This window comes from Idiotropiscis lumnitzeri, unplaced genomic scaffold (assembly GCF_059441095.1).
Source record: "Idiotropiscis lumnitzeri isolate Australia: NSW breed Sydney's pygmy pipehorse unplaced genomic scaffold, RoL_Ilum_1.0 HiC_scaffold_168, whole genome shotgun sequence".
Taxonomy (NCBI): Eukaryota; Metazoa; Chordata; class Actinopteri; order Syngnathiformes; family Syngnathidae; genus Idiotropiscis; species Idiotropiscis lumnitzeri.
This window is the reverse complement of record NW_028283706.1, coordinates 305,927-328,006: the sequence shown is the minus strand read 5'-3', so window position 1 is coordinate 328,006 and position 22,080 is coordinate 305,927. Positions and strand designations below refer to the sequence as shown.

The 22,080-nt window shown below is 48.5% G+C and overlaps 1 long non-coding RNA gene across 1 annotated transcript; it reads left to right on the top strand.

Moving 5' to 3' along the window:
• The first annotated feature begins 9,435 nt into the window (after nucleotides 1-9,435).
• On the top strand, nucleotides 9,436-9,908 carry LOC148314970 (uncharacterized). The gene is made up of 2 exons (XR_015841372.1): nucleotides 9,436-9,535; nucleotides 9,629-9,908. It is a non-coding gene; the product is annotated as an uncharacterized LOC148314970 (long non-coding RNA).
• Nucleotides 9,909-22,080: the final 12,172 nt, after the last annotated feature.

Sequence of the window (22,080 nt, the reverse complement as noted above, 5' to 3'; positions counted from 1 at the left end):
CTCCGGGCAGGTTAACAAAATCTACCTTATATTTGCTCGGATGAGTGTTTAGGACTTGAGGATGTCACAATACGAAAGTCTTTCGCCTTCTTCAGAGTGTCACATGATGGTGTCTTGTGGCCCGTCTTTATCAGCTGATGTTCCATGAGGGCGTGACTTACCTGTCACAAGAATGAAGGCAAGTCACGCCCCCGCTGTCCGTTCACTCCGCCAAGATGCTGCTCCAGGTGGTAGAGAGGATGAAGGCTCCCTTGTCTCTGTTCATGGTTTTTATGCCTCGCTTGCAGATCTCAATGGCCTCTCTGATCCAGCGCTGTTGTTTGTTCTCTTCGGTGCGGATGACCCTGCCCTTCTCCCGGTCCATGATGTGGTTTTCCCTTTTGCAGTGGTTAGTGATTGCTGATTTGTAATGTTCATGTTGTGCTTGTTCTTTTACTGCTCTGATTTTTCATTTTTTTGACAGGTAAGTCACACCCTCATGGAACATCAGCTGATAAAGACGGGTCTCAAGACACCATCATGCGACACTCTGAAGAAGGCGAAAGACTCGCCGAAACATGTCAGGTAAAAAATTAACCTAAAACATAATTGTCTGCTTTTAATGAATCAGTCAAATATCAATAATAAGAAGACAAAATGAACCTAATACAAATAAATGAATGCTTAATAACGCCCCTGCACATGCTCCTAAAAATCCAAACCTTCACCTGTAAATAAAACGTCCCGACCTGAAGACATCTTAATGTTATTATTTTGTTATACACACAGCGCCGCCAAGTGGAATCAAAAATGTGTTTTTATTTTAATTTTCACGTACTGCACGGTGCCCTTTTGACGAATCCGACTGAAAATTAGTCAGAAAAGACTCAAGACAATGATCTTACTCTCTGCCGAATTTTGTGACGTTTTGGCAAAAGGCGTGGCTATTACGGTGCTGAAAAATCCGATTGTACTTTGTGGCAACAAAAGCTCCGGCAACATGACTCAGATGATCCTATCTTCTCGAAGTTGTACACATTTGAGGATACTTCAGCCCTGAAGACATCTACCAACTTATTTTTCATCGTAGTAGTAGCGCCACCAACTGGTAAAAGCTAATACAAGTTATTTTCTTGGATGTTTTTCTCCGTGCAACTCAACAAGGTCGCCCTCATATATGCTCGGATGACTGTTTCGGCCATGAGGATGTCACAATACGAAATTCATCCTTTTTCGTGAAAAGTTGTGGGAGTGGCATTGCACTGTTCGGCAATAAAACAACGCTGATTATGAGGTTCTAAATATGAACGACAACTCGTGAAACTTTACACACACATCAGGCAGAGCAAATTTATCAATATTTTATACGTTAGTTGTGCAGCTTTTTTGAAATGGCTCGCCATGGCCCTCGAGAAATGTTAAAAAAAGCAGCCCTGGTTGAGTGTTTCACCTTGCTTTTTGTAAATTTTATGGAGTACAGTGAACCCTCGGTTATCGCGGTTAATGGGGACAGAGACCACCCGCGAAAACTGAAAATCCGCGAAGTAGCGGCGCACCTTCAAAAATGCTTAAAAAAAAATACAATATATATAATAAATAAATATATATATATATATATATATATATATATATATATATATATATATATATATATATATATATAGACAGAGAGAGAGAGTGAAATTCATGTTATAACAAAAAAACCAAATTATTATTAAAACGTATTATTTTTTTATTCCCCAGCCATTCTTTTTGTATTTATTTAATTACTCCGACTTTTACCTGCTGGTACGCCGTCCGGTGTGCCCTGTGAAATGAAAGGTGGCATTCTTTATTTATTTATTTATTTATTCATTTATTCATTCATAACTGACAGCTTCGCGCTCCGTTCGTGCCCGGGCGGAAGAGGTGTTCCAATTCGGCTTTACTGTGACACACGCCCGCCCTCCTGCCCCGGAGCTTCCATTCGGTTAAACTTAGGGGCCGCTTGGCACCGCCCGTGCCCGGGGAAGGTGCTCCTCTTTGGCTTACTGTGACGCGAGCATGCCCGCCTCCTCCGGAGCTTCCATTCGGTTAAACTTAGGGGCCGCTTGGAACCGCCCGTGCCCGGGGAAGGTGCTCCTCTTTGGCTTACTGTGACGCGAGCATGCCCTCCTCCTCCGGAGCTTCCATTCGGTTAAACTTAGGGGCCGCTTGGCACCGCCCGTGCCCGGGGAAGGTACTCCTCTACGGCTTAACTGCCACGCACGCCGGCCGGAGCTCTGGTACGGTCCGAACCGCGCGAAACGTCGCCACCGATCGTGTCCGGGGGAACGTGCTCTTCTTCGTCCACTCTCCTCTTCGCCCACGCTCTTCTTCGGCGCACGCCGGCCGTCTAACCGCTCCAGCGCCCGTCGTGCCGCTCGGCGAAACTACAATGCCCCCGAATATTTTTTATACCCGCGAAGCACTGAACCCGCGAAAGGTGAACCGCGAAGTAGCGAGGGTTCACCGTATGTATAAGACCAAGACCTACAAAAAAGTCTCTTGGAGCAATGAGCTAGGTTTTACAGGAAGTCGGCCATTTTGAATTTACTTAAAAGGGGCGGGTCACCACAATGGACTTTGTGTAGAAATTATTATTGGGGCCCGAGCAGCGACCGCGGCGAGGTCCCTATTGTTTATGTAGAAATTATTATTAGGGCCCGAGCAGCGACCGCTACGAGGTCCCCATTGTTTTTGTGGAAATTATTATTATTTTTATTATTATTATTATTAGGGCCCGAGCAGTGACCGCTGCGAGGTCCCTATTGTTTTTCTAGAAATTGTTATTAGGGCCCAAGCTGCGACGGCTGCGAGGTCCCTACTGTTTTTGTAGAAAATATTATTACTTTTATTATTATTATTATTATTATTATTATTAGGGCCTGAGCAGCGACCGCTGCGAAGTCCCTATTGTTTTTGTAGAAATTATTATTATTATTATTTTTCCGATTGTTCGATTGCATTTTTGTCCCCCGAAACATGCACAAAAATTCACCAAACTTGGCAGTCTCATCGGGCATGGCGAAAAATTTGATATTTTAACGTCTAATATGAACAGGAAGTGAGTTATGAATTTTTGAAAGTCCGACTTTTGCCCTTTTTTGCATGTTTACAGGGGTCATTCTTTTGCACCCTGATCCTAAAGGCTTCATCTGATTGCCTTAAAATTCTGTCTGTAGCATCTTAAGACCTGGGACAAACACTGGGACTAAAATTTTTTGTTTCCGAAATACTATATGACGGGGGCGGGGCTTCGAAGTTTTCACTTAAGATTTCCTTCGCCGCAATGGACAAAATGCTTAATAACTCTCTTGCACATGCTGCTAAAAATCCAAAACTTCACATGTACATAAAGAGTCGGTACCTGAAGACATCTATATGTTTATATTCAGTTATACACCTTGCGCCAATCAATATCATTTTTTACATTTTGACGTACTGCACGGTGCCCTTTTAACGAATCCGATTGAAAATTGGCTAGAAAAGACTCAAGACATTGATCTTACTCTATCCCTATTTTTGTGACTTTCCTTCGAAGGGCGTGGCTATTACGGTGCCGCAGAGTCTGATTATTCTCCGTGGCAACAAAAGTTCCTGCAAAATGATTCAGATGATCCATCTTCTCGAAATTTTTCACATTTGAGGATATTCAGGCCCTGAAGACGGCTGCCAACTTATTTTTGATCGCAGTGGTAGCGCCACCAACTGGTTAAAACAAATACAAATTATTTTCGTTGATGTTTTTCTCCGGGCAGGTTAACAAAATCTACCTTATATTTGCTCGGATGAGTGTTTAGGCCTTGAGGATGTCACAATACGAAAGTCTTTCGCCTTTTTCAGAGTGTCACATGATGGTGTCTTGTGGCCCGTCTTTATCAGCTGATGTTCCATGAGGGCGTGACTTACCTGTCACAAGAATGAAGGCAAGTCACGCCCCCCGCTGTCCGTTAACTCCGCCAAGATGCTGCTCCAGGTGGTAGAGAGGATGAAGGCTCCCTTGTCTCTGTTCATGGTTTTTATGCCTCGCTTGCAGATCTCAATGGCCTCTCTGATCCAGCGCTGTTGTTTGTTCTCTTCGGTGCCGATGACCCTGCCCTTCTCCCGGTCCATGATGTGGTTTTCCCTTTTGCAGTGGTCAGTGATTGCTGATTTGTAATGTTCATGTTGTGCTTGTTCTTTTACTGCTCCGATTTTTCATTTTTTTGACAGGTAAGTCACACCCTCATGGAACATCAGCTGATAAAGACGGGTCTCAAGACACCATCATGCGACACTCTGAAAAAGGCGAAAGACTCGCCGAAACATGTCAGGTAAAAAATTTTACCGAAAACATAATTGTCTGCTTTTAATGAATCTGTCAAATATCAATAATAAGAAGACTGTGACGGTTCGGGTCGGGGAGGAGGGCGTGGCAGTTCTGTTTGTTACAGGTTCACGATCCACCCAGCCAGGCTCTCCTCCGGAGAAAGTGGGCGTCGGCTCCGGCGCACCTGCAGCTCGTTGCCGGCAATCAGCGCCGGCTTAAGAACCAGCCACGCCAGGAGTCCGACGCCGGATTATCTTGTCACCTCACGTGGTACTGGCTCATGTCTCGTCTTGTTTCCCGTTCGCCTGACTCGCCTTGCTCTCGTGCTTGCTTGACCCCTGCTCTGCCGTCTCCCCCCTCTAGCCGACCTGAACCCGTCTGGTCCCGCTCCGCACGCCAGCGCCTCCGAGATCCCGCCCGGCAAACATCCCGCCAGCGCTCTCCGCTCCGCCGTGCTTCGCGCTACCACGCCAGCCCGACTTCGCCTCCCAACACGTCTCGCTCGACCGCACCCTCGTCCGCGCCACCCGGCACTGGCCCGTCGGCTTCCTTCGACGCTGTCCTGGACGACGCCTGCCTTGCGGTGGACTCTCTCCAGCTCGCATCCCCACTCCAGCCTTCAATAAACCCTGTTTCCCACTCACCTGTCGCTTTCGGGTCCTCCTTCCTTCCCACACGGTTCATAGAACCGCGACAGAATAATCCGGCCAAGTTAATGGACCCCGCGACCACGGACCCCCTGGGCGAAACGCTTGCCCACCAGGGCAGCGTGCTCGAGCGCCATGATCGAATGCTGCAGGAAGTTCCGGGCTCCCTCCAGGTCATCCAACACCAGCTCTCGCACCTCTCTAACCAGGTGGGTTCACTCGCTCCCCCCTCCAACCTCCCCAGGGACGCGACCCTGGCCCCCCCGGCCGCCGCATTGCATTATGCGGGCGGTCGAGAGCCCCACGTTCCTACTCCCGAACCCTACTCCGGGGACTTGGGCTCGTGTAGCCAATTCTTACTCAGCACTTCCCTGGTTTTCGACCTCCAGCCCCACAGTTACGCTACCGAACGGGCCAGGATCGCTTATACCATCAACTTGCTTCGCGGCCGCGCCGCCAAGTGGGCAACCGCATTGTGGGAGGCGGCGTCTCCTGCGATGTCTACTTACGCGGATTTCAGCCAGGAGTTACGCCGTGTCTTCGACCACCCGGTGCAGGGGCGCGAGGCGTCCCGCCGGCTCCTCTCCCTCCGACAGGGTTCCCGCTCCGCGGCCGATTTCTCGGTGGAATTCCGCATCCTGGCCCACGAGAGCCGTTGGAACGAGCCGGCTCTCCGCGAGGCGTTTCTCAACGGGTTGACCGACGCCCTCAAGGACGAGCTGGCGATCCGAGACGAAACCACGACGCTCGAAGAACTAATCGCCCTGGCCATCAAGGTGGACCATCGGTTGCGGGACCGGCAGGCTGATCGTTTCCGACGCCCCGCCAGAGTCGCCGCCCGGGCAGCCATTCCCCGACCCGAGGTTCGCTCGCCATCGCCGGTTCAGCTATCCACCGGCGCGGAGGAACCGATGCAGGTAGGAAGAACTACTCTGGACCCTCTGGAGCGCCAGCGCCGTCGGTCCCATCAGCTCTGCCTGTATTGCGGCCTCCCCGGCCACGTCTTGATCCACTGTCCCAGTAACCCAAAAGAGCAGGCTCGTCGTTGAGGGAGAGCCCAACGCCGAGCCTGCTGGTCTCCGCTTCTGGCTCTTCTTCCCGGATGTCCATCTCCGCCCGGCTGCTGGGTCCACACACCCCCCGCTCGGTCACCGCGCTGGTCGACTCGGGGGCCGACGGCAGCTTCTTGGACCTGACCCTTGCCCGCCAGCTCGGCATCACCATGGAACCCATTCTGTCTCCCCGAAGGGTGGTCGCGCTGGACGGACATCTCATCGCCCGGGTCTCCCAACAGACCGCTCCCCTGACCCTCATCGTCTCTGGAAATCACCGGGAGTCCATCAGATTTTTTCTGATTCACTCTCCCCAGGTCCCCCTGGTCTTAGGGTTCCCCTGGCTCCAGACCCACAATCCCACCATCGATTGGAGGAGGTGCGTGCTGACAGGATGGAGTGAGTTCTGCCACTCCCACTGCCTGCGTTCAGCGGATCCGCCCCCTTCCTCTACGCTTCCCCCCCCCCCTCCCCCTGACGTCTCCTCCGTTCCCCCGGACTACCACGACCTGGCGCAGGTCTTCAACAAGGACCTTGCCCGTACCCTCCCCCCCCATCGTCCGTACGACTGCGCCATCGACCTCCTCCCGGGGGCCCCCCTGCCCAACACCCGGCTATACAACATCTCCAGGCCAGAGAAGGAGGCCATGGAGACGTACATCCGGGAGTCACTTGCGACCGGTCTCATCCGCCCCTCGTCTTCTCCTCTGGGCGCGGGCTTCTTTTTCGTAAAAAAGAAGGACGCCTCGCTCCGCCCCTGCATTGACTTCAAACCATTAAACCAAATAACGGTCAAAAACAAGTCTTCGCTCCCCCTCATCGACCCGTCGTTCGAACCCCTATGTGAGGCCCAGATTTTCTCAAAGTTGGACTTACGAAATGCGTACCACCTGGTCCGCATCAGGGAGGGGGACGAGTGGAAGACGGCATTCAACACACCATTGGGGCACTTCGAGTATCTGGTGATGCCTTTCGGACTTACCAACGCCCCCGCCGTCTTCCAGACCCTCATGACGGACGTTTTCCGCGACATGCTCAACCGGTTCGTATTCATATACCTCGACGACATCCTCATATTCTCCCGCTCTCTCGCAGATCACCGCCGGCATGTTCGACTGGTCCTCCAGCGCCTCCTGGAGAACCGCCTCTACGTGAAGCCCGAGAAATGCGAGTTCCACGTCCCTTCGGTGCCCTTCCTTGGCTATATCATCGCCAGGGGGCAACTTCGCCCCGACCCGGCCAAGATCCAGGCCGTGGCGGAGTGGCCCCAGCCCACCACCCGGAAGGAGCTGCAACGTTTTCTCGGATTCGCAAATTTCTACCGCCGTTTCATCCGGGACTACAGTAAGGTCGCCAGTCCACTCACCGCGCTTACGTCCACAGCCACCACATTCCAGTGGACCCCGGCGGCCGCCCAGGCCTTCACCCACCTGAAGAAGGCCTTCACCAGCGCCCCCGTACTCCGGCACCCAGACCCCGCCCTCCAGTTCATCGTGGAGGTGGACGCCTCCGACACCGGGGCGGGGGCCGTCCTCTCCCAGCGGGATTCCGGCACCCAGGTAGTCCATCCGTGTGCCTTCTTTTCCAGGCGCCTATCCCCCGCCGAGCGAAACTACGACGTGGGCAATCGAGAACTCCTCGCGGTGGTATGGGCTCTCCAGGAGTGGCGGCACTGGCTCGAGGGCACCTCGACCCCTTTTTTGGTCTGGACCGACCACAAAAACCTGGCATACCTGCAGTCCGCCAAGAGACTCAACCCCCGCCAGGCACGCTGGAACTTGTTCTTGAGCCGTTTCAATTTTACCCTCTCCTTCCGCCCCGGCTCGAACAATGGGAAGGCGGACGCCCTCTCACGTCAGTTCTCGCCCCCTGCCAGCCCTGACGCTCCGGAGCCCATTCTTCCCTCGGCCTGTCTACTGGGGGCGGCCACCTGGGACATCGAGCAGGTCGTCCGCAACGCTCAGGAGCAGCAACCAGACCCGCGCCCAGTCCCTTCCGACCGCTTGTTCGTTCCCGACACCGTGCGGTCACAGGTACTGCAATGGGGGCACTCATCCACACTCACCTGCCACCCGGGGGTGGCACGCACTCTCCGCTTCCTCCAGCAGCGTTTCTGGTGGCCCCGGATGGCTAAGGATACCCGGGAATTCGTGCGAGCCTGCTCCGTCTGCGCCCGCGGAAAGGCCTCCCACGCGGTCCCCGCCGGCCTCCTCCAGCCCCTGCCGATTCCAAGCCGTCCATGGTCGCACATCGCCCTGGACTTTGTTACCGGTCTCCCTCCGTCCAACGGACACACAGTCATCCTCACCCTGGTCGACAGGTTTTCCAAAAGCGTCCACTACGTCCCCCTGCCCAAGCTGCCCACCGCGCTTGAGACCGCCAAACTCGTCACCCAACACGTTTTCCGACCCCACGGCATCCCGGAGGACATCGTGTCCGACCGGGGCCCCCAGTTCGCTTCACAAGTTTGGCAGGAATTCTGCAAGGCAGTCGGGGCCACCGCCAGTCTCTCCTCGGGCTACCACCCCCAATCCAACGGCCAGACGGAGCGGGCCAACCAGGACCTGGAAGCCGCCCTCCGATGCGTGGTGGCCCGCAACCCGGACTCCTGGAGCGACGCACTACCCTGGGTCGAGTACGCCCATAACTCCCTCTCCACCACGGCCACAGGTATGTCTCCCTTCATGGTCTGTTTCGGTTACCAACCACCTCTCTTCAAGGACCAGGAGCATACCGTGGCCATTCCTTCCGTGGAGGAGCACCTCCGCCGGATCCGGGGGGTGTGGGCCGAAGCGAGGGCCGCCCTCATCCGAACAGCCCAGAGGACCAAGCGACTGGCTGATCGCCGTCGGTCCCCAGCCCCGGACTACGTGCCTGGCCAAATGGTGTGGCTCTCCTCACGCGATCTTCCCCTACAAGTCGAGTCTCGTAAGCTGGCTCCTCGCTTTATCGGTCCCTTTCCCGTCGAAAGAATCATCAACCCATGCTCTGTTCGACTCAAACTTCCCGACTCCCTGAAGATTCACCCCACATTCCATGTCTCCCTCCTCAAACCGGTATCCTCCAGCCCTCTGAGCCCTCCGGCGGCACCCCCCCCACCCCCCATGATAATAGACGACCACCCGGCTTACACGGTGGCAAAAGTCCTGGACGTTCGGCGCCGGGGCCGGGGCTACCAGTACCTGGTGGACTGGGAGGGTTACGGTCCGGAGGAGCGCTCCTGGATCTCCCGAAAACTGTTTCTGACCGACGCCCCCATCAGGGAGTTTTACGCACTTCACCCGGACAAGCCGGGTAGGACGCCAGGAGGCGTCCGTTAGGGGGGGGGTACTGTGACGGTTCGGGTCGGGGAGGAGGGCGTGGCAGTTCTGTTTGTTACAGGTTCACGATCCACCCAGCCAGGCTCTCCTCCGGAGAAAGTGGGCATCGGCTCCGGCGCACCTGCAGCTCGTTGCCGGCAATCAGCGCCGGCTTAAGAACCAGCCACGCCAGGAGTCCGACGCCGGATTATCTTGTCACCTCACGTGGTACTGGCTCATGTCTCGTCTTGTTTCCCGTTCGCCTGACTCGCCTTGCTCTCGTGCTTGCTTGACCCCTGCTCTGCCGTCTCCCCCCTCTAGCCGACCTGAACCCGTCTGGTCCCGCTCCGCACGCCAGCGCCTCCGAGATCCCGCCCGGCAAACATCCCGCCAGCGCTCTCCGCTCCGCCGTGCTTCGCGCTACCACGCCAGCCCGACTTCGCCTCCCAACACGTCTCGCTCGACCGCACCCTCGTCCGCGCCACCCGGCACTGGCCCGTCGGCTTCCTTCGACGCTGTCCTGGACGACGCCTGCCTTGCGGTGGACTCTCTCCAGCTCGCATCCCCACTCCAGCCTTCAATAAACCCTGTTTCCCACTCACCTGTCGCTTTCGGGTCCTCCTTCCTTCCCACACGGTTCATAGAACCGCGACAAAGACAAAATGAACCTAATACAAATAAATGAATGCTTTATAACTCCCCTGCACATGCTCCTAAAAATCCAAACATTCACCTGTAAATAAAATGTCCCGACCTGAAGACATCTTAATGTTATTATTTTGTTATACACACAGCGCCGCCAAGTGGAATCAAAAATTTGTTTTTATTTTAATTTTCACGTACTGCACGGTGCCCTTTTGACGAATCCGACTGAAAATTAGTCAGAAAAGACTCAAGACAATGATCTTACTCTCTGCCGAGTTTTGTGACGTTTTGGCAAAAGGCGTGGCAATTACGGTGCTGAAAAGTCCGATTGTACTTTGTGGCAACAAAAGCTCCGGCAACATGACTCAGATGATCCTATCTTCTCGAAGTTGTACACATTTGAGGATACTTCAGCCCTGAAGACATCTACCAACTTATTTTTCATCGTAGTAGTAGCGCCACCAACTGGTAAAAGCTAATACAAGTTATTTTCTTGGATGTTTTTCTCCGTGCAACTCAACAAGGTCGCCCTCATATATGCTCGGAGGACTGTTTCGGCCATGAGGATGTCACAATACGAAATTCATCCTTTTTCGTGAAAAGTTGTGGGAGTGGCATTGCACTTTTTGGCAATAAAACAACGCTGATTATGAGGTTCTAAATATGAACGACAACTCGTGAAACTTGACACACACATCAGGCAGAGCAAATTTATCAATATTTTATACGTTAGTTGTGCAGCTTTTTTGAAATGGCTCGCCATGGCCCTCGAGAAATGTTCAAAAAAGCAGCCCTGGTTGAGTGTTTCACCTCGCTTTTTGTAAATTTTATGGAGTACAGTGAACCCTCGGTTATCGCGGTTAATGGGGACCGAGACCACCCGCGGAAACTGAAAATCCGCGAAGTAGCGGCGCACCTTCAAAAATGCTTAAAAGAAAATACAATATATATATAATAAATATATATATATATATATATATATATATATATGTATATATATATATATATATATGTATATATATATATATATATATGTATATATATATATGGGGAGAGAGAGAGAGAGAGAGAGTGAAATTCATGTTATAACAAAAAAAACAAATTATTATTAAAACGTATTATTTTTTTATTCCCCAGCCATTCTTTTTGTATTTATTTAATTACTCCGACTTTTACCTGCTGGTACGCCGTCCGGTGTTCCCTGTGAAATGAAAGGTGGCATTCTTTATTTATTTATTTATTTATTCATTTATTCATTCATAACTGACAGCTTCGCGCTCCGTTCGTGCCCGGGCGGAAGAGGTGTTCCAATTCGGCTTAACTGTGACACACGCCCGCCCTCCTCCCCCGGAGCTTCCATTCGGTTAAACTTAGGGGCCGCTTGGCACCGCCCGTGCCCGGGGAAGGTGCTCCTCTTCGGCTTACTGTGACGCGAGCATGCCCGCCTCCTCCGGAGCTTCAATTCGGTTAAACTTAGGGGCCGCTTGGAACCGCCCGTGCCCGGCGAAGGTGCTCCTCTTCGGCTTACTGTGACGCGAGCATGCCCTCCTCCTCCAGAGCTTCCATTCGGTTAAACTTAGGGGCCGCTTGGCACCGCCCGTGCCCGGGGACGGTGCTCCTCTACGGCTTAACTGCCACGCACGCCGGCCGGAGCCCTGGTACGGTCCGAACCGCGCGAAACGTCGCCACCGATCGTGTCCGGGGGAACGTGCTCTTCTTCGTCCACTCTCCTCTTCGCCCACGCTCTTCTTCGGCGCACGCCGGCCGTCTAACCGCTCCAGCGCCCGTCGTGCCGCTCGGCGAAACTACAATGCCCCCGAATATTTTTTAGACCCGCGAAGCACTGAACCCGCGAAAGGTGAACCGCGAAGTAGCGAGGGTTCACTGTATGTATAAGACCAAGACCTACAAAAAAGTCTCTTGGAGCAATGAGCTAGGTTTTACAGGAAGTCGGCCATTTTGAATTTACTTAAAAGGGGCGGGTCACCACAATGGACTTTGTGTAGAAATTATTATTGGGGCCCGAGCAGCGACCGCGGCGAGGTCCCTATTGTTTATGTAGAAATTATTATTAGGGCCCGAGCAGCAACCGCTACGAGGTCCCCATTGTTTTTGTGGAAATTATTATTATTATTATTATTAGGGCCCGAGCAGTGACCGCTGCGAGGTCCCTATCGTTTTTCTAGAAATTGTTATTAGGGCCCGAGCTGCGACGGCTGCGAAGTCCCTAATGTTTTTGTAGAAAATATTATTACTTTTATTATTATTATTATTATTATTATTAGGGCCTGAGCAGCGACCGCTGCGAAGTCGCTATTGTTTTTGTTGAAATTATTATTATTATTATTTTTCCGATTGTTCGATCGCATTTTTGACCCCCGAAACATGCACAAAAACTCACCAAACTTGGCAGTCTCATCGGGCATGGCGAAAAATTTGATATTTTAACGTCTAATATGAACAGGAAGTGAGTTATGAATTTTTGAAAGTCCGACTTTTGCCCTTTTTTGCATGTTTACAGGGGTCATTCTTTTGCACCCTGATCCTAAAGGCTTCATCTGATTGCCTTAAAATTCTGTCTGTAGCATCTTAAGACCTGGGACAAACACTGGGGCTAAAATCTTTTGTTTCCGAAATACTATATGACGGGGGCGGGGCTTCAAAGTTTTCACTTAAGATTTCCTTCGCCGCAATGGACAAAATGCTTAATAACTCTCATGCACATGCTGCTAAAAATCCAAAACTTCACATGTACATAAAGAGTCGGTACCTGAAGACATCTATATGTTTATATTCTGTTATACACCTTGCGCCAATCAATATCATTTTTTACATTTTGACGTACTGCACGGTGCCCTTTTAACGAATCCGATTGAAAATTGGCTAGAAAAGACTCAAGACATTGATCTTACGCTATCCCTATTTTTGTGACTTTCCTTCGAAGGGCGTGGCTATTGCGGTGCCGCAGAGTCTGATTATTCTCCGTGGCAACAAAAGTTCCTGCAAAATGATTCAGATGATCCATCTTCTCGAAATTTTTCACATTTGAGGATATTCAGGCCCTGAAGACGGCTGCCAACTTATTTTTGATCGCAGTGGTAGCGCCACCAACTGGTTAAAACAAATACAAATTATTTTCGTTGATGTTTTTCTCCGGGCAGGTTCACAAAATCTACCTTATATTTGCTCGGATGAGTGTTTAGGCCTTGAGGATGTCACAATACAAAAGTCTTTCGCCTTCTTCAGAGTGTCACATGATGGTGTATTGTGACCCGTCTTTATCAGCTGATGTTCAATGAGGGCGTGACTTACCTGTCACAAGAATGAAGGCAAGTCACACCCCCCGCTGTCCGTTCACTCCGCCAAGATGCTGCTCCAGGTGGTCGAGAGGATAAAGGCTCCCTTGTCTCTGTTCATGGTTTTTATGCCTCGCTTGCAGATCTCAATGGCCTCTCTGATCCAGCGCTGTTGTTTGTTCTCTTCGGTGCGGATAACCCTGCCCTTCTCCCGGTCCATGATGTGGTTTTCCCTTTTGCAGTGGTCAGTGATTGCTGATTTGTAATGTTCATGTTGTGCTTATTCTTTTACTGCTCTGATTTTTAATTTTTTTGACAGGTAAGTCACACCCTCATGGAACATCAGCTGATAAAGACGGGTCTCAAGACACCATCATGCGACACTCTGAAGAAGGCGAAAGACTCGCCGAAACATGTCAGGTAAAAAATTTACCTAAAACATAATTGTCTGCTTTTAATGAATCAGTCAAATATCAATAATAAGAAGACAAAATGAACCTAATACAAATAAATGAATGCTTAATAACTCCCCTGCACATGCTCCTAAAAATCCAAACCTTCACCTGTAAATAAAATGTCCCGACCTGAAGACATCTTAATGTTATTATTTTGTTATACACACAGCGCCGCCAAGTGGAATCAAAAATTTGTTTTTATTTTAATTTTCACGTACTGCACGGTGCCCTTTTGACGAATCCGACTGAAAATTAGTCAGAAAAGACTCAAGACAATGATCTTACTCTCTGCCGAATTTGTGACGTTTTGGCAAAAGGCGTGGCTATTACGGTGCTGAAAAGTCCGATTGTACTTTGTGGCAACAAAAGCTCCGGCAACATGACTCAGATGATCCTATCTTCTCGAAGTTGTACACATTTGAGGATACTTCAGCCCTGAAGACATCTACCAACTTATTTTTCATCGTAGTAGTAGCGCCACCAACTGGTAAAAGCTAATACAAGTTATTTTCTTGGATGTTTTTCTCCGTGCAACTCAACAAGGTCGCCCTCATATATGCTCGGAGGACTGTTTCGGCCATGAGGATGTCACAATACGAAATTCATCCTTTTTCGTGAAAAGTTGTGGGAGTGGCATTGCACGGTTCGGCAATAAAACAACGCTGATTATGAGGTTCTAAATATGAACGACAACTCGTGAAACTTGACACACACATCAGGCAGAGCAAATTTATCAATATTTTATACGTTAGTTGTGCAGCTTTTTTGAAATGGCTCGCCATGGCCCTCGAGAAATGTTCAAAAAAGCAGCCCTGGTTGAGTGTTTCACCTCGCTTTTTGTAAATTTTATGGAGTACAGTGAACCCTCGGTTATCGCGGTTAATGGGGACCGAGACCACCCGCAAAAACTGAAAATCCGCGAAGTAGCGGCGCACCTTCAAAAATGCTTAAAAAAATATACAATATATATAATAAATATATAAATATTTATATTTATATATATATATATATATATATACGGGGAGAGAGAGAGAGAGAGAGAGTGAAATTCATGTTATAACAAAAAAACCAAATTATTATTAAAACGTATTATTTTTTTATTCCCCAGCCATTCTTTTTGTATTTATTTAATTACTCCGACTTTAACCTGATGGTACGCCGTCCGGTGTGCCCTGTGAAAAAAAGGTGGCATTCTTTATTTATTTATTCTTTCATAACGGACAGCCTCGCGCTCCGCTCGTGCCCGGGCGGAAGAGGTGCTCCAATTCGGCTTAACTGTGACACACGCCCGACCTCCTCCTCGGAACTTCCATTCGGTTAAACTTAGGGGCCGCTTGGAACCGCCCGTGCCCGGGGAAGGTGCTCCTCTTCGGCTTACTGTGACGCGAGCATGCCCTCCTCCTCCGGAGCTTCCATTCGGTTAAACTTAGGGGCCGCTTGGAACCGCCCGTGCCCGGGGAAGGTGCTCCTCTTCGGCTTACTGTGACGCGAGCATGCCCTCCTCCTCCGGAGCTTCCATTTGGTTAAACTTAGGGGTCGCTTGGCACCGCCCGTGCCCGGGGAAGTGTTAAAGAAATTTAAGTTTGTATGTTCATCTGTTAGTTTTGTTGTTTAGTTTGTCATCTTAGCAAGTTTCAAACTATAACTAATCTTACAGGCCCCCTTTGTTGCACATGCATTCGTATCTTTCTGGCCTCTAATTAAACTTTCGACAGCTACGGGTGCCAGGTACGGCCTCATCGCGAATGTGACTCCCCAACGCCAGAACCCTTTTCTGTAAACACCTCCCTTGGGGTGTTGATGACCCCTTTAACCCTTCGTAGATAATGTTGGGGCCCGAGGCCTCTTAAGGCTGTAACTTATGCATTTAGGGAGGTCCAACACAAGGCTTGGTATTTCTAAAGCAACAATATCGTCATGGCCATAAAATAAGTTCAACATGTTAAGCCTTGTGAAAATACACTACACAGGTCAAATGAAGTTCAGAGTGAACATGCTCCCTTTTGCTGTTAGAATAAGCAGAAGTATGAACAAAAGGTGTCTTGTAAGCTGAAACCGTTAGAATAGGCAGGAAGAGGGTGGGCAAGTGGGATGGAGTCAAATGTCAAGTTTTCCATTCTGTATGTATTGCATATTCAAATTGCTTATGCTGATGCAAATAAAAACCATGTGTGCAGTCGAACACGCTGGCTTCGCCTCGGAGTTCGAGGGCTGCCCAGCGCGGAAATGACAGACAATCTTGGCTGGTTGATTCATTTGTTCAGGCTTGTTTTGATAGAAACATCCTTAACATTACTTGGTCCTTCGAATGCCGGATGAAAACGTGTGATCTGCGGTGGACGATTGACGACGACTGAAAACGGCGCCATCGTGAAAAGTCCTCTCTTCCAGGAGGCCGGTCCTCGGCCATCCTCCACCGGAGAGAACACAGACTTCATCCATGAACCGCGAGTGTCTCGACCAGCGGAGAGATTGTCACAGGTCAGTGGTTGTATACAACAGATAGTAAAAAACTTTTTGGGGTTTTTGAAGGATAGTAGGGTTTCAGGGAGTTCCTTTACCCGAAGAGATAGTACATCTTAGCTTAGCTATTTTCTGGAAGAAATACAGATTTAACTTTGCTATTTTGGAAGACTTGTTGGAAGACTCGGACAGTACAGAATTAACTGTTGTTTATTCTGGAAGGCAGATTAAGGCATTCCTTGTCTGGTAGAGAGTACAAGTGTAGTTGATTATATCTGCTCGGATAGTACAGAATTAACTGTTGTTTTTTCTGGAAGACAGATTTAGGGGTCCTTATTTCTGGTAGAGTACAGATGTAATTATTACTATATTTGGAAGTGATAGTACAACGTTTGTTATTTATAGAAGACGAAAATAGTTTATCTATTTTCACAGACACAGAACTGATCAATCTGTGAGTGTGTATGTGTATTGTATGAATGTCCAACGTTTGAGAAATCTAAAACTGACCGAGGGTTGTGAGTAAAAACACCCAGGAATACCCGCTCCAAATTGGGAGTAGAAGCTTGGTATTCAACCCAAAGTCAGGCAATTTGAATTTTTCTCAACACTGAGGAACCATAACTAGACACCATAACAATTAAGACTGTCAGAAATGGCGGCAGAATTGATGAAGGAAGTTAACTGTCAACTTTCCGAATTTGAAATAAAGGAAAAATGTAGGTTAGTTGAAATTGAAAAATATTGATTAGCTTCTCGTTTGTAGCTGTTCAATGTTGAGAACTGTGTGTGTTGTTTTGTGGGCCCGTGTATATGTCTGAGTCTGACTATGTGTGTGTGTGAGAACAAAGAAGAGAAAGGGTGGGGGTTGAGTCAGTGAGCTGGAGTGTGTGCGATTGGGGATTACTAATACCACTTGGTATTTTATCCCATGTAATACAGTAGGATTATAAACAGCAGACTGTTGTGGATGTAATAGACAAGAAATCTCCACCTGAAAAAGTTGAAGTGAGAATTGCCACAACAGGAAAATTGAGTTGCTGTCCTACTGATGAGAAACCAGTTTTTAGAACACCCTAGGTGTTGACAAACTGGTCCAATTTTCTAAAATTGGGGTATTGGGTAGTATAGTAAAGTCCAGGGAAACTTTGCAGTGTAGAGATTGGAAGTTAATAAGAAAAGAAAAGGAATGTGTAAAGAAAGAAAAAGAATGTGTAGAAAAGGGAAAGGAACAATTAATGTTCCATAGAAAGGATTGATGAAGTCCAAATGATAGGGCAAGTGAGAAAGGTGTCATAGGCAGATTTGCAAGTGGAAAACTGTATAGAGTAACAGAATTAGAACCTATGTGGTTGAGGGATGTAAGACACTGAGTTGGTTGCATGAATTGAAAGAGAGAAGTAGGTGTTATGAAAGATGGAATGAAGGTTTTGAAAGTGAACATGAGGAATCTTTGCAAAAGCATAGGTGTTTCCTGATTTTGAATTTTAAGTGGTGTCAAACCTGAGGTGCGGGGGCAGAATTTGGTTCTCTAACTGAGAGGCAAGGTAGGTTGAGAAGGAAAAGCGTAAGTGAAATAGGATGAGCGGAAAGTTAAGAGGGGGTTGGAGATGACTGAGAGGTAAAGTAGGTTGGGCAGATGCCAGAAGGAAAGCGTAAGTGAATTGGAACGAGCGGAAAGTTTAGGGGGAAGGAGCTGTTGCCATTGGCTTGAGATTGCCTGCTCGTAAATTGGCAGGGAGGAGTGGCCAGTAAACTGGAGCCTTTGGTAGGGGGCGTAACCCCTGGCAGCTTGGTTGCCTGGGGACCGCGTGATTGGCGTATGAACAGTGAGGCCCCCCCCCTCCCTTCTTTTTCTGCTGTGAGCGTCTAGGATAGGCTTGCACACGAGGGCGGCCAAGGAGAAGACGAGTAATTTACATAATGAATGAAGGGTTTGAGAACTTGTTTTAAGGAAGTGTACGATTGGGAAAATGAATGACTAGGCCGGGACCCCAGTGGGGCTTCGGACTGCGAGTTGATGTCCAAACCTCTGGATTCCCCCTCTGACAGTGACAACAGTGAGGACATTGAGGAAGATATTAAACATATGTTTGACCTCGAGAATTACTTAATGCGTCATCAAACTGAACCGATGAGATGCAGCTGTTAAAAAAGGAAGTCACATATTTAGGCCGCATTTTGACTGAAAAGGGGCGCATTTTTGGTGACAAGCAAAAAGAAGGCGTTGCCCGAGCCCTAAAACCAATAACAAAGAAGTAAATGATGTCCCTTATAGGTGTACGCAATTATTGCCAGGCATGGATTGCAAAGTACTTAGAAATCACACGACTATTGCTGGACATCATTTATGACAAGCCAATGACATTTGAGGAAAAAAAAAATGTTTGAACACTTGAGGTTGACAAGCTTTTGAACTTGTCAAGTGTGAACTCATTGATTAAGATGTATTAGCACTACCAAATTACTATGAGCCATTTGAGCAAACAGTGACTGCAAAAAATGGTTTCATGACCTTGTGTGGCTGCAGACGCGCAGGGCTCATGAAATCACTTGCATATTAGTCACAACAATTGGATCAAGCAGCCTTCACCCACCACATTCACATTGCACGGCGACCTAATTGTCACATTACACTGATAAGGTGCGCTCAGCCCAGCGTCACTTTTTCCCGCACCAGTAGAAGGCACACCACACGACTGTGGAAGCCGAGTCCAAATTACCACCAAACAGCGACCTGACCTCTTGGACACCTTTCTCCCGACTGGAGAGACAGTTTTTTGACGGCCGCAAAGGGGTGGGAATTTTTTTTTTAACAAAGCATTTTGTTTCAAGGGATATTAAAATCTGTATGTGCAGGACAAGCAGCAGAAACTTCTGTGCTGATCCAGAATTGTAAGATGTTTTCTAAAAAACATTTTACAATTTGGACTGACTGCCAAGATATATGTTTATGTGTTCTGTCGACATTGGGCAAACGGCGTTTTAAAAAATCACAAAAGATGAAAGAAAAGTTGTGCATAAAGCACGTCTAAATAAGTATTTGTAAATGCAAAATTTTCTGAACAGAAAATGAAACGATTACAATTGAATACTGCCTCGCAGACAATGCAGCAAGGGGTAATGCACACACACACACACACACACACGCAGCAAATCAACTTGACAATTTGATCTCACGCCAGGGAAAAATACACCACTAATTGAATGCACACATTGGGAGAAAAAAGGTGCAAACATTGCTGAGGAGTAGAGGAGTAACATGAGTGACACATGTGTGTCAACAGGGGGAAGTATGATATGAAATTGTTCCCACATATAGACTTTTCAACAAAAAACTTTTTTTTAGACAAAGTGTTAGTTGTTTGGGTTGCAATATTGTTTGGTTATAATTAATGTGTTTTCAAAATGGATTACGTTGTTTCCAACAACACATGATGATGTTAAAACAGTTGGAAAAAGTGTTGTGTAATCGAATTATCCTGACATTTGGAATTTCAAGAGTGATTTAAAGTGAAAATGATGCATTTTGTGAATAATGTTTGTAACAAGTGGGACAGTTGTTGCAAAATTGACTCAAAGCGTCATTTTGCATACAGTCTGCAGGACTTGTGGAACGCACGAATGGAACTGACTTATCAAGACAAAGAAAAAAAAAAGAGACAATGGCCAGACTGTGTTTCAATCACAGCAATGAGGATAGTGCCAGCCGAAGGAAGGACACTATCCCCTTTTTATCCTATATGGCCTCACACATAGACTCTCAGGTTCATCAGAACCACCAGCGACTGGCACATCTGTCCCAGTCCACATGAAAGACATGTTTGACCACAATTACTGGCCAGTGTGTTTTGATCCACAGATAAACCACGTCCATGTGGGAGACCAACTCTTCCTCAAGGTGCTGAAACGACCTCGTTGGGACAGTGAACGCTGGGACGGCCCTCATCAGGTGATTGCAGTGACCCCGACGGCAGCAAAGGTCGAGGGGCGTGGCGGCTGGAACCATCAGTCGCAGTGCAAGCTTCTCCGGTCCCTGCTGAAGGCTGAGCGACGCAAGTCCCTTGGAGAGGATCTCCACCACGTACACTCCAATGTACCAACAAAAGACCACAGTTGGAAAGAGGGTTTTCCGTGGCAAACACACCCCTCTCGGAAGGATGGAGCAAGCCGCCGAACAGCAACTGGGCACTGCCCTGTCGACCAGATGCATCATCTACTTCCTTGCAGGGCTGTGCCTGGTCAGCGCACAACCTCGAGACCAGGACAACGTCAAACGCAGACGAGTTGCACAGGCGCAGACTGCTGACTACACGCACATCAAATAAAACCTGCAGCCTCTGAAAAAACGCTCAAGGTCACTGATTCATGTAACTTGCATCACAGAAAAGAGTTGCAGTTGTGAATGTTTGATGTTCCGGGTTTATTTTGTACATACATGTATTGGACCAAAAACTGCATTAGCTTTGCTTTATTATCTTTTAATTGTTATTATTTTTTTGGGCTTCTCGTTCGGGGCATGGGTTTCTACCCTTTTCTCCAAGAATTTTTGAGTTTTTGGGTAGTTTTTCTCCCCCCTCAAGCGACAGCCTTTGATGATGAGATTTGAAACTTGATAAACAGGAGGGATATGTTAAAGAAATTTAAGTTTGTATGTTCATCTGTTAGTTTTGTTGTTTAGTTTGTCATCTTAGCAAGTTTCAAACTATAACTAATCTTACAGGCCCCCTTTGTTGCACATGCATTCGTATCTTTCTGGCCTCTAATTAAACTTTCGACAGCTACGGGTGCCAGGTACGGCCTCCTCGCGAATGTGACTCCCCAACGCCAGAACCCTTTTCTGTAAACACCTCCCTTGGGGTGTTGATGACCTCTTTAACCCTTCGTAGATAATGTTGGGGCCCGAGGCCTCTTAAGGCTGTAACTTCTGCATTTAGGGAGGTCCAACACAAGGCTTGGTATTTCTAAAGCAACAATATCGTCATGGCCATAAAATAAGTTCAACACGTTAAGCCTTGTGAAAATACACTACACAGGTCAAATGAAGTTCAGAGTGAACTTTTGCTGTTAGAATAAGCAGAAGTATGAACAAAAGGTGTCTTGTAAGCTGAAACCGTTAGAATAGGCAGGAAGAGGGTGGGCAAGTGGGATGGAGTCAAATGTCAAGTTTTCCATTCTGTATGTATTGCATATTCAAATTGCTTATGCTGATGCAAATAAAAACCATGTGTGCAGTCGAACACGCTGGCTTCGCCTCGGAGTTCGAGGGCTGCCCCGCGCGTAAATGACAGACAATCTTGGCTGGTTGATTCATTTGTTCAGGCTTGTTTTGATAGAAACATCCTTAACAGGAAGGTGCTCCTCTACGGCTTAACTGCCACGCACGCCGGCCGGAGCTCTGGTACGGTCCGAACCGCGTGAAACGTCGCCACCGATCGTGTCCGGGGGAACGTGCTCTTCTTCGTCCACTCTCCTCTTCGCCCACGCTCTTCTTCGGCGCACGCCGGCCGTCTAACCGCTCCAGCGCCCTGTCGTGCCGCTCGGCGAAACTACAATGCCCCCGAATATTTTTTAGACCCGCGAAGCACTGAACCCACGAAAGGTGAACCGCGAAGTAGCGAGGGTTCACTGTATGTATAAGACCAAGACCTACAAAAAAGTCTCTTGGAGCAATGAGCTAGGTTTTACAGGAAGTCGGCCACTTTGAATTTACTTAAAAGGGGGCGGGTCACCACAATGGACTTTGTGTAGAAATTATTATTGGGGCCCGAGCAGCGACCGCTACGAGGTCCCCATTGTTTTTGTCGAAATCATTATTATTTTTATTATTATTATTAGGGCCCGAGCAGTGGCCGCTGCGATGTCCCTATTGTTTTTCTAGAAATTGTTATTAGGGCCCGAGCTGCGACGGCGG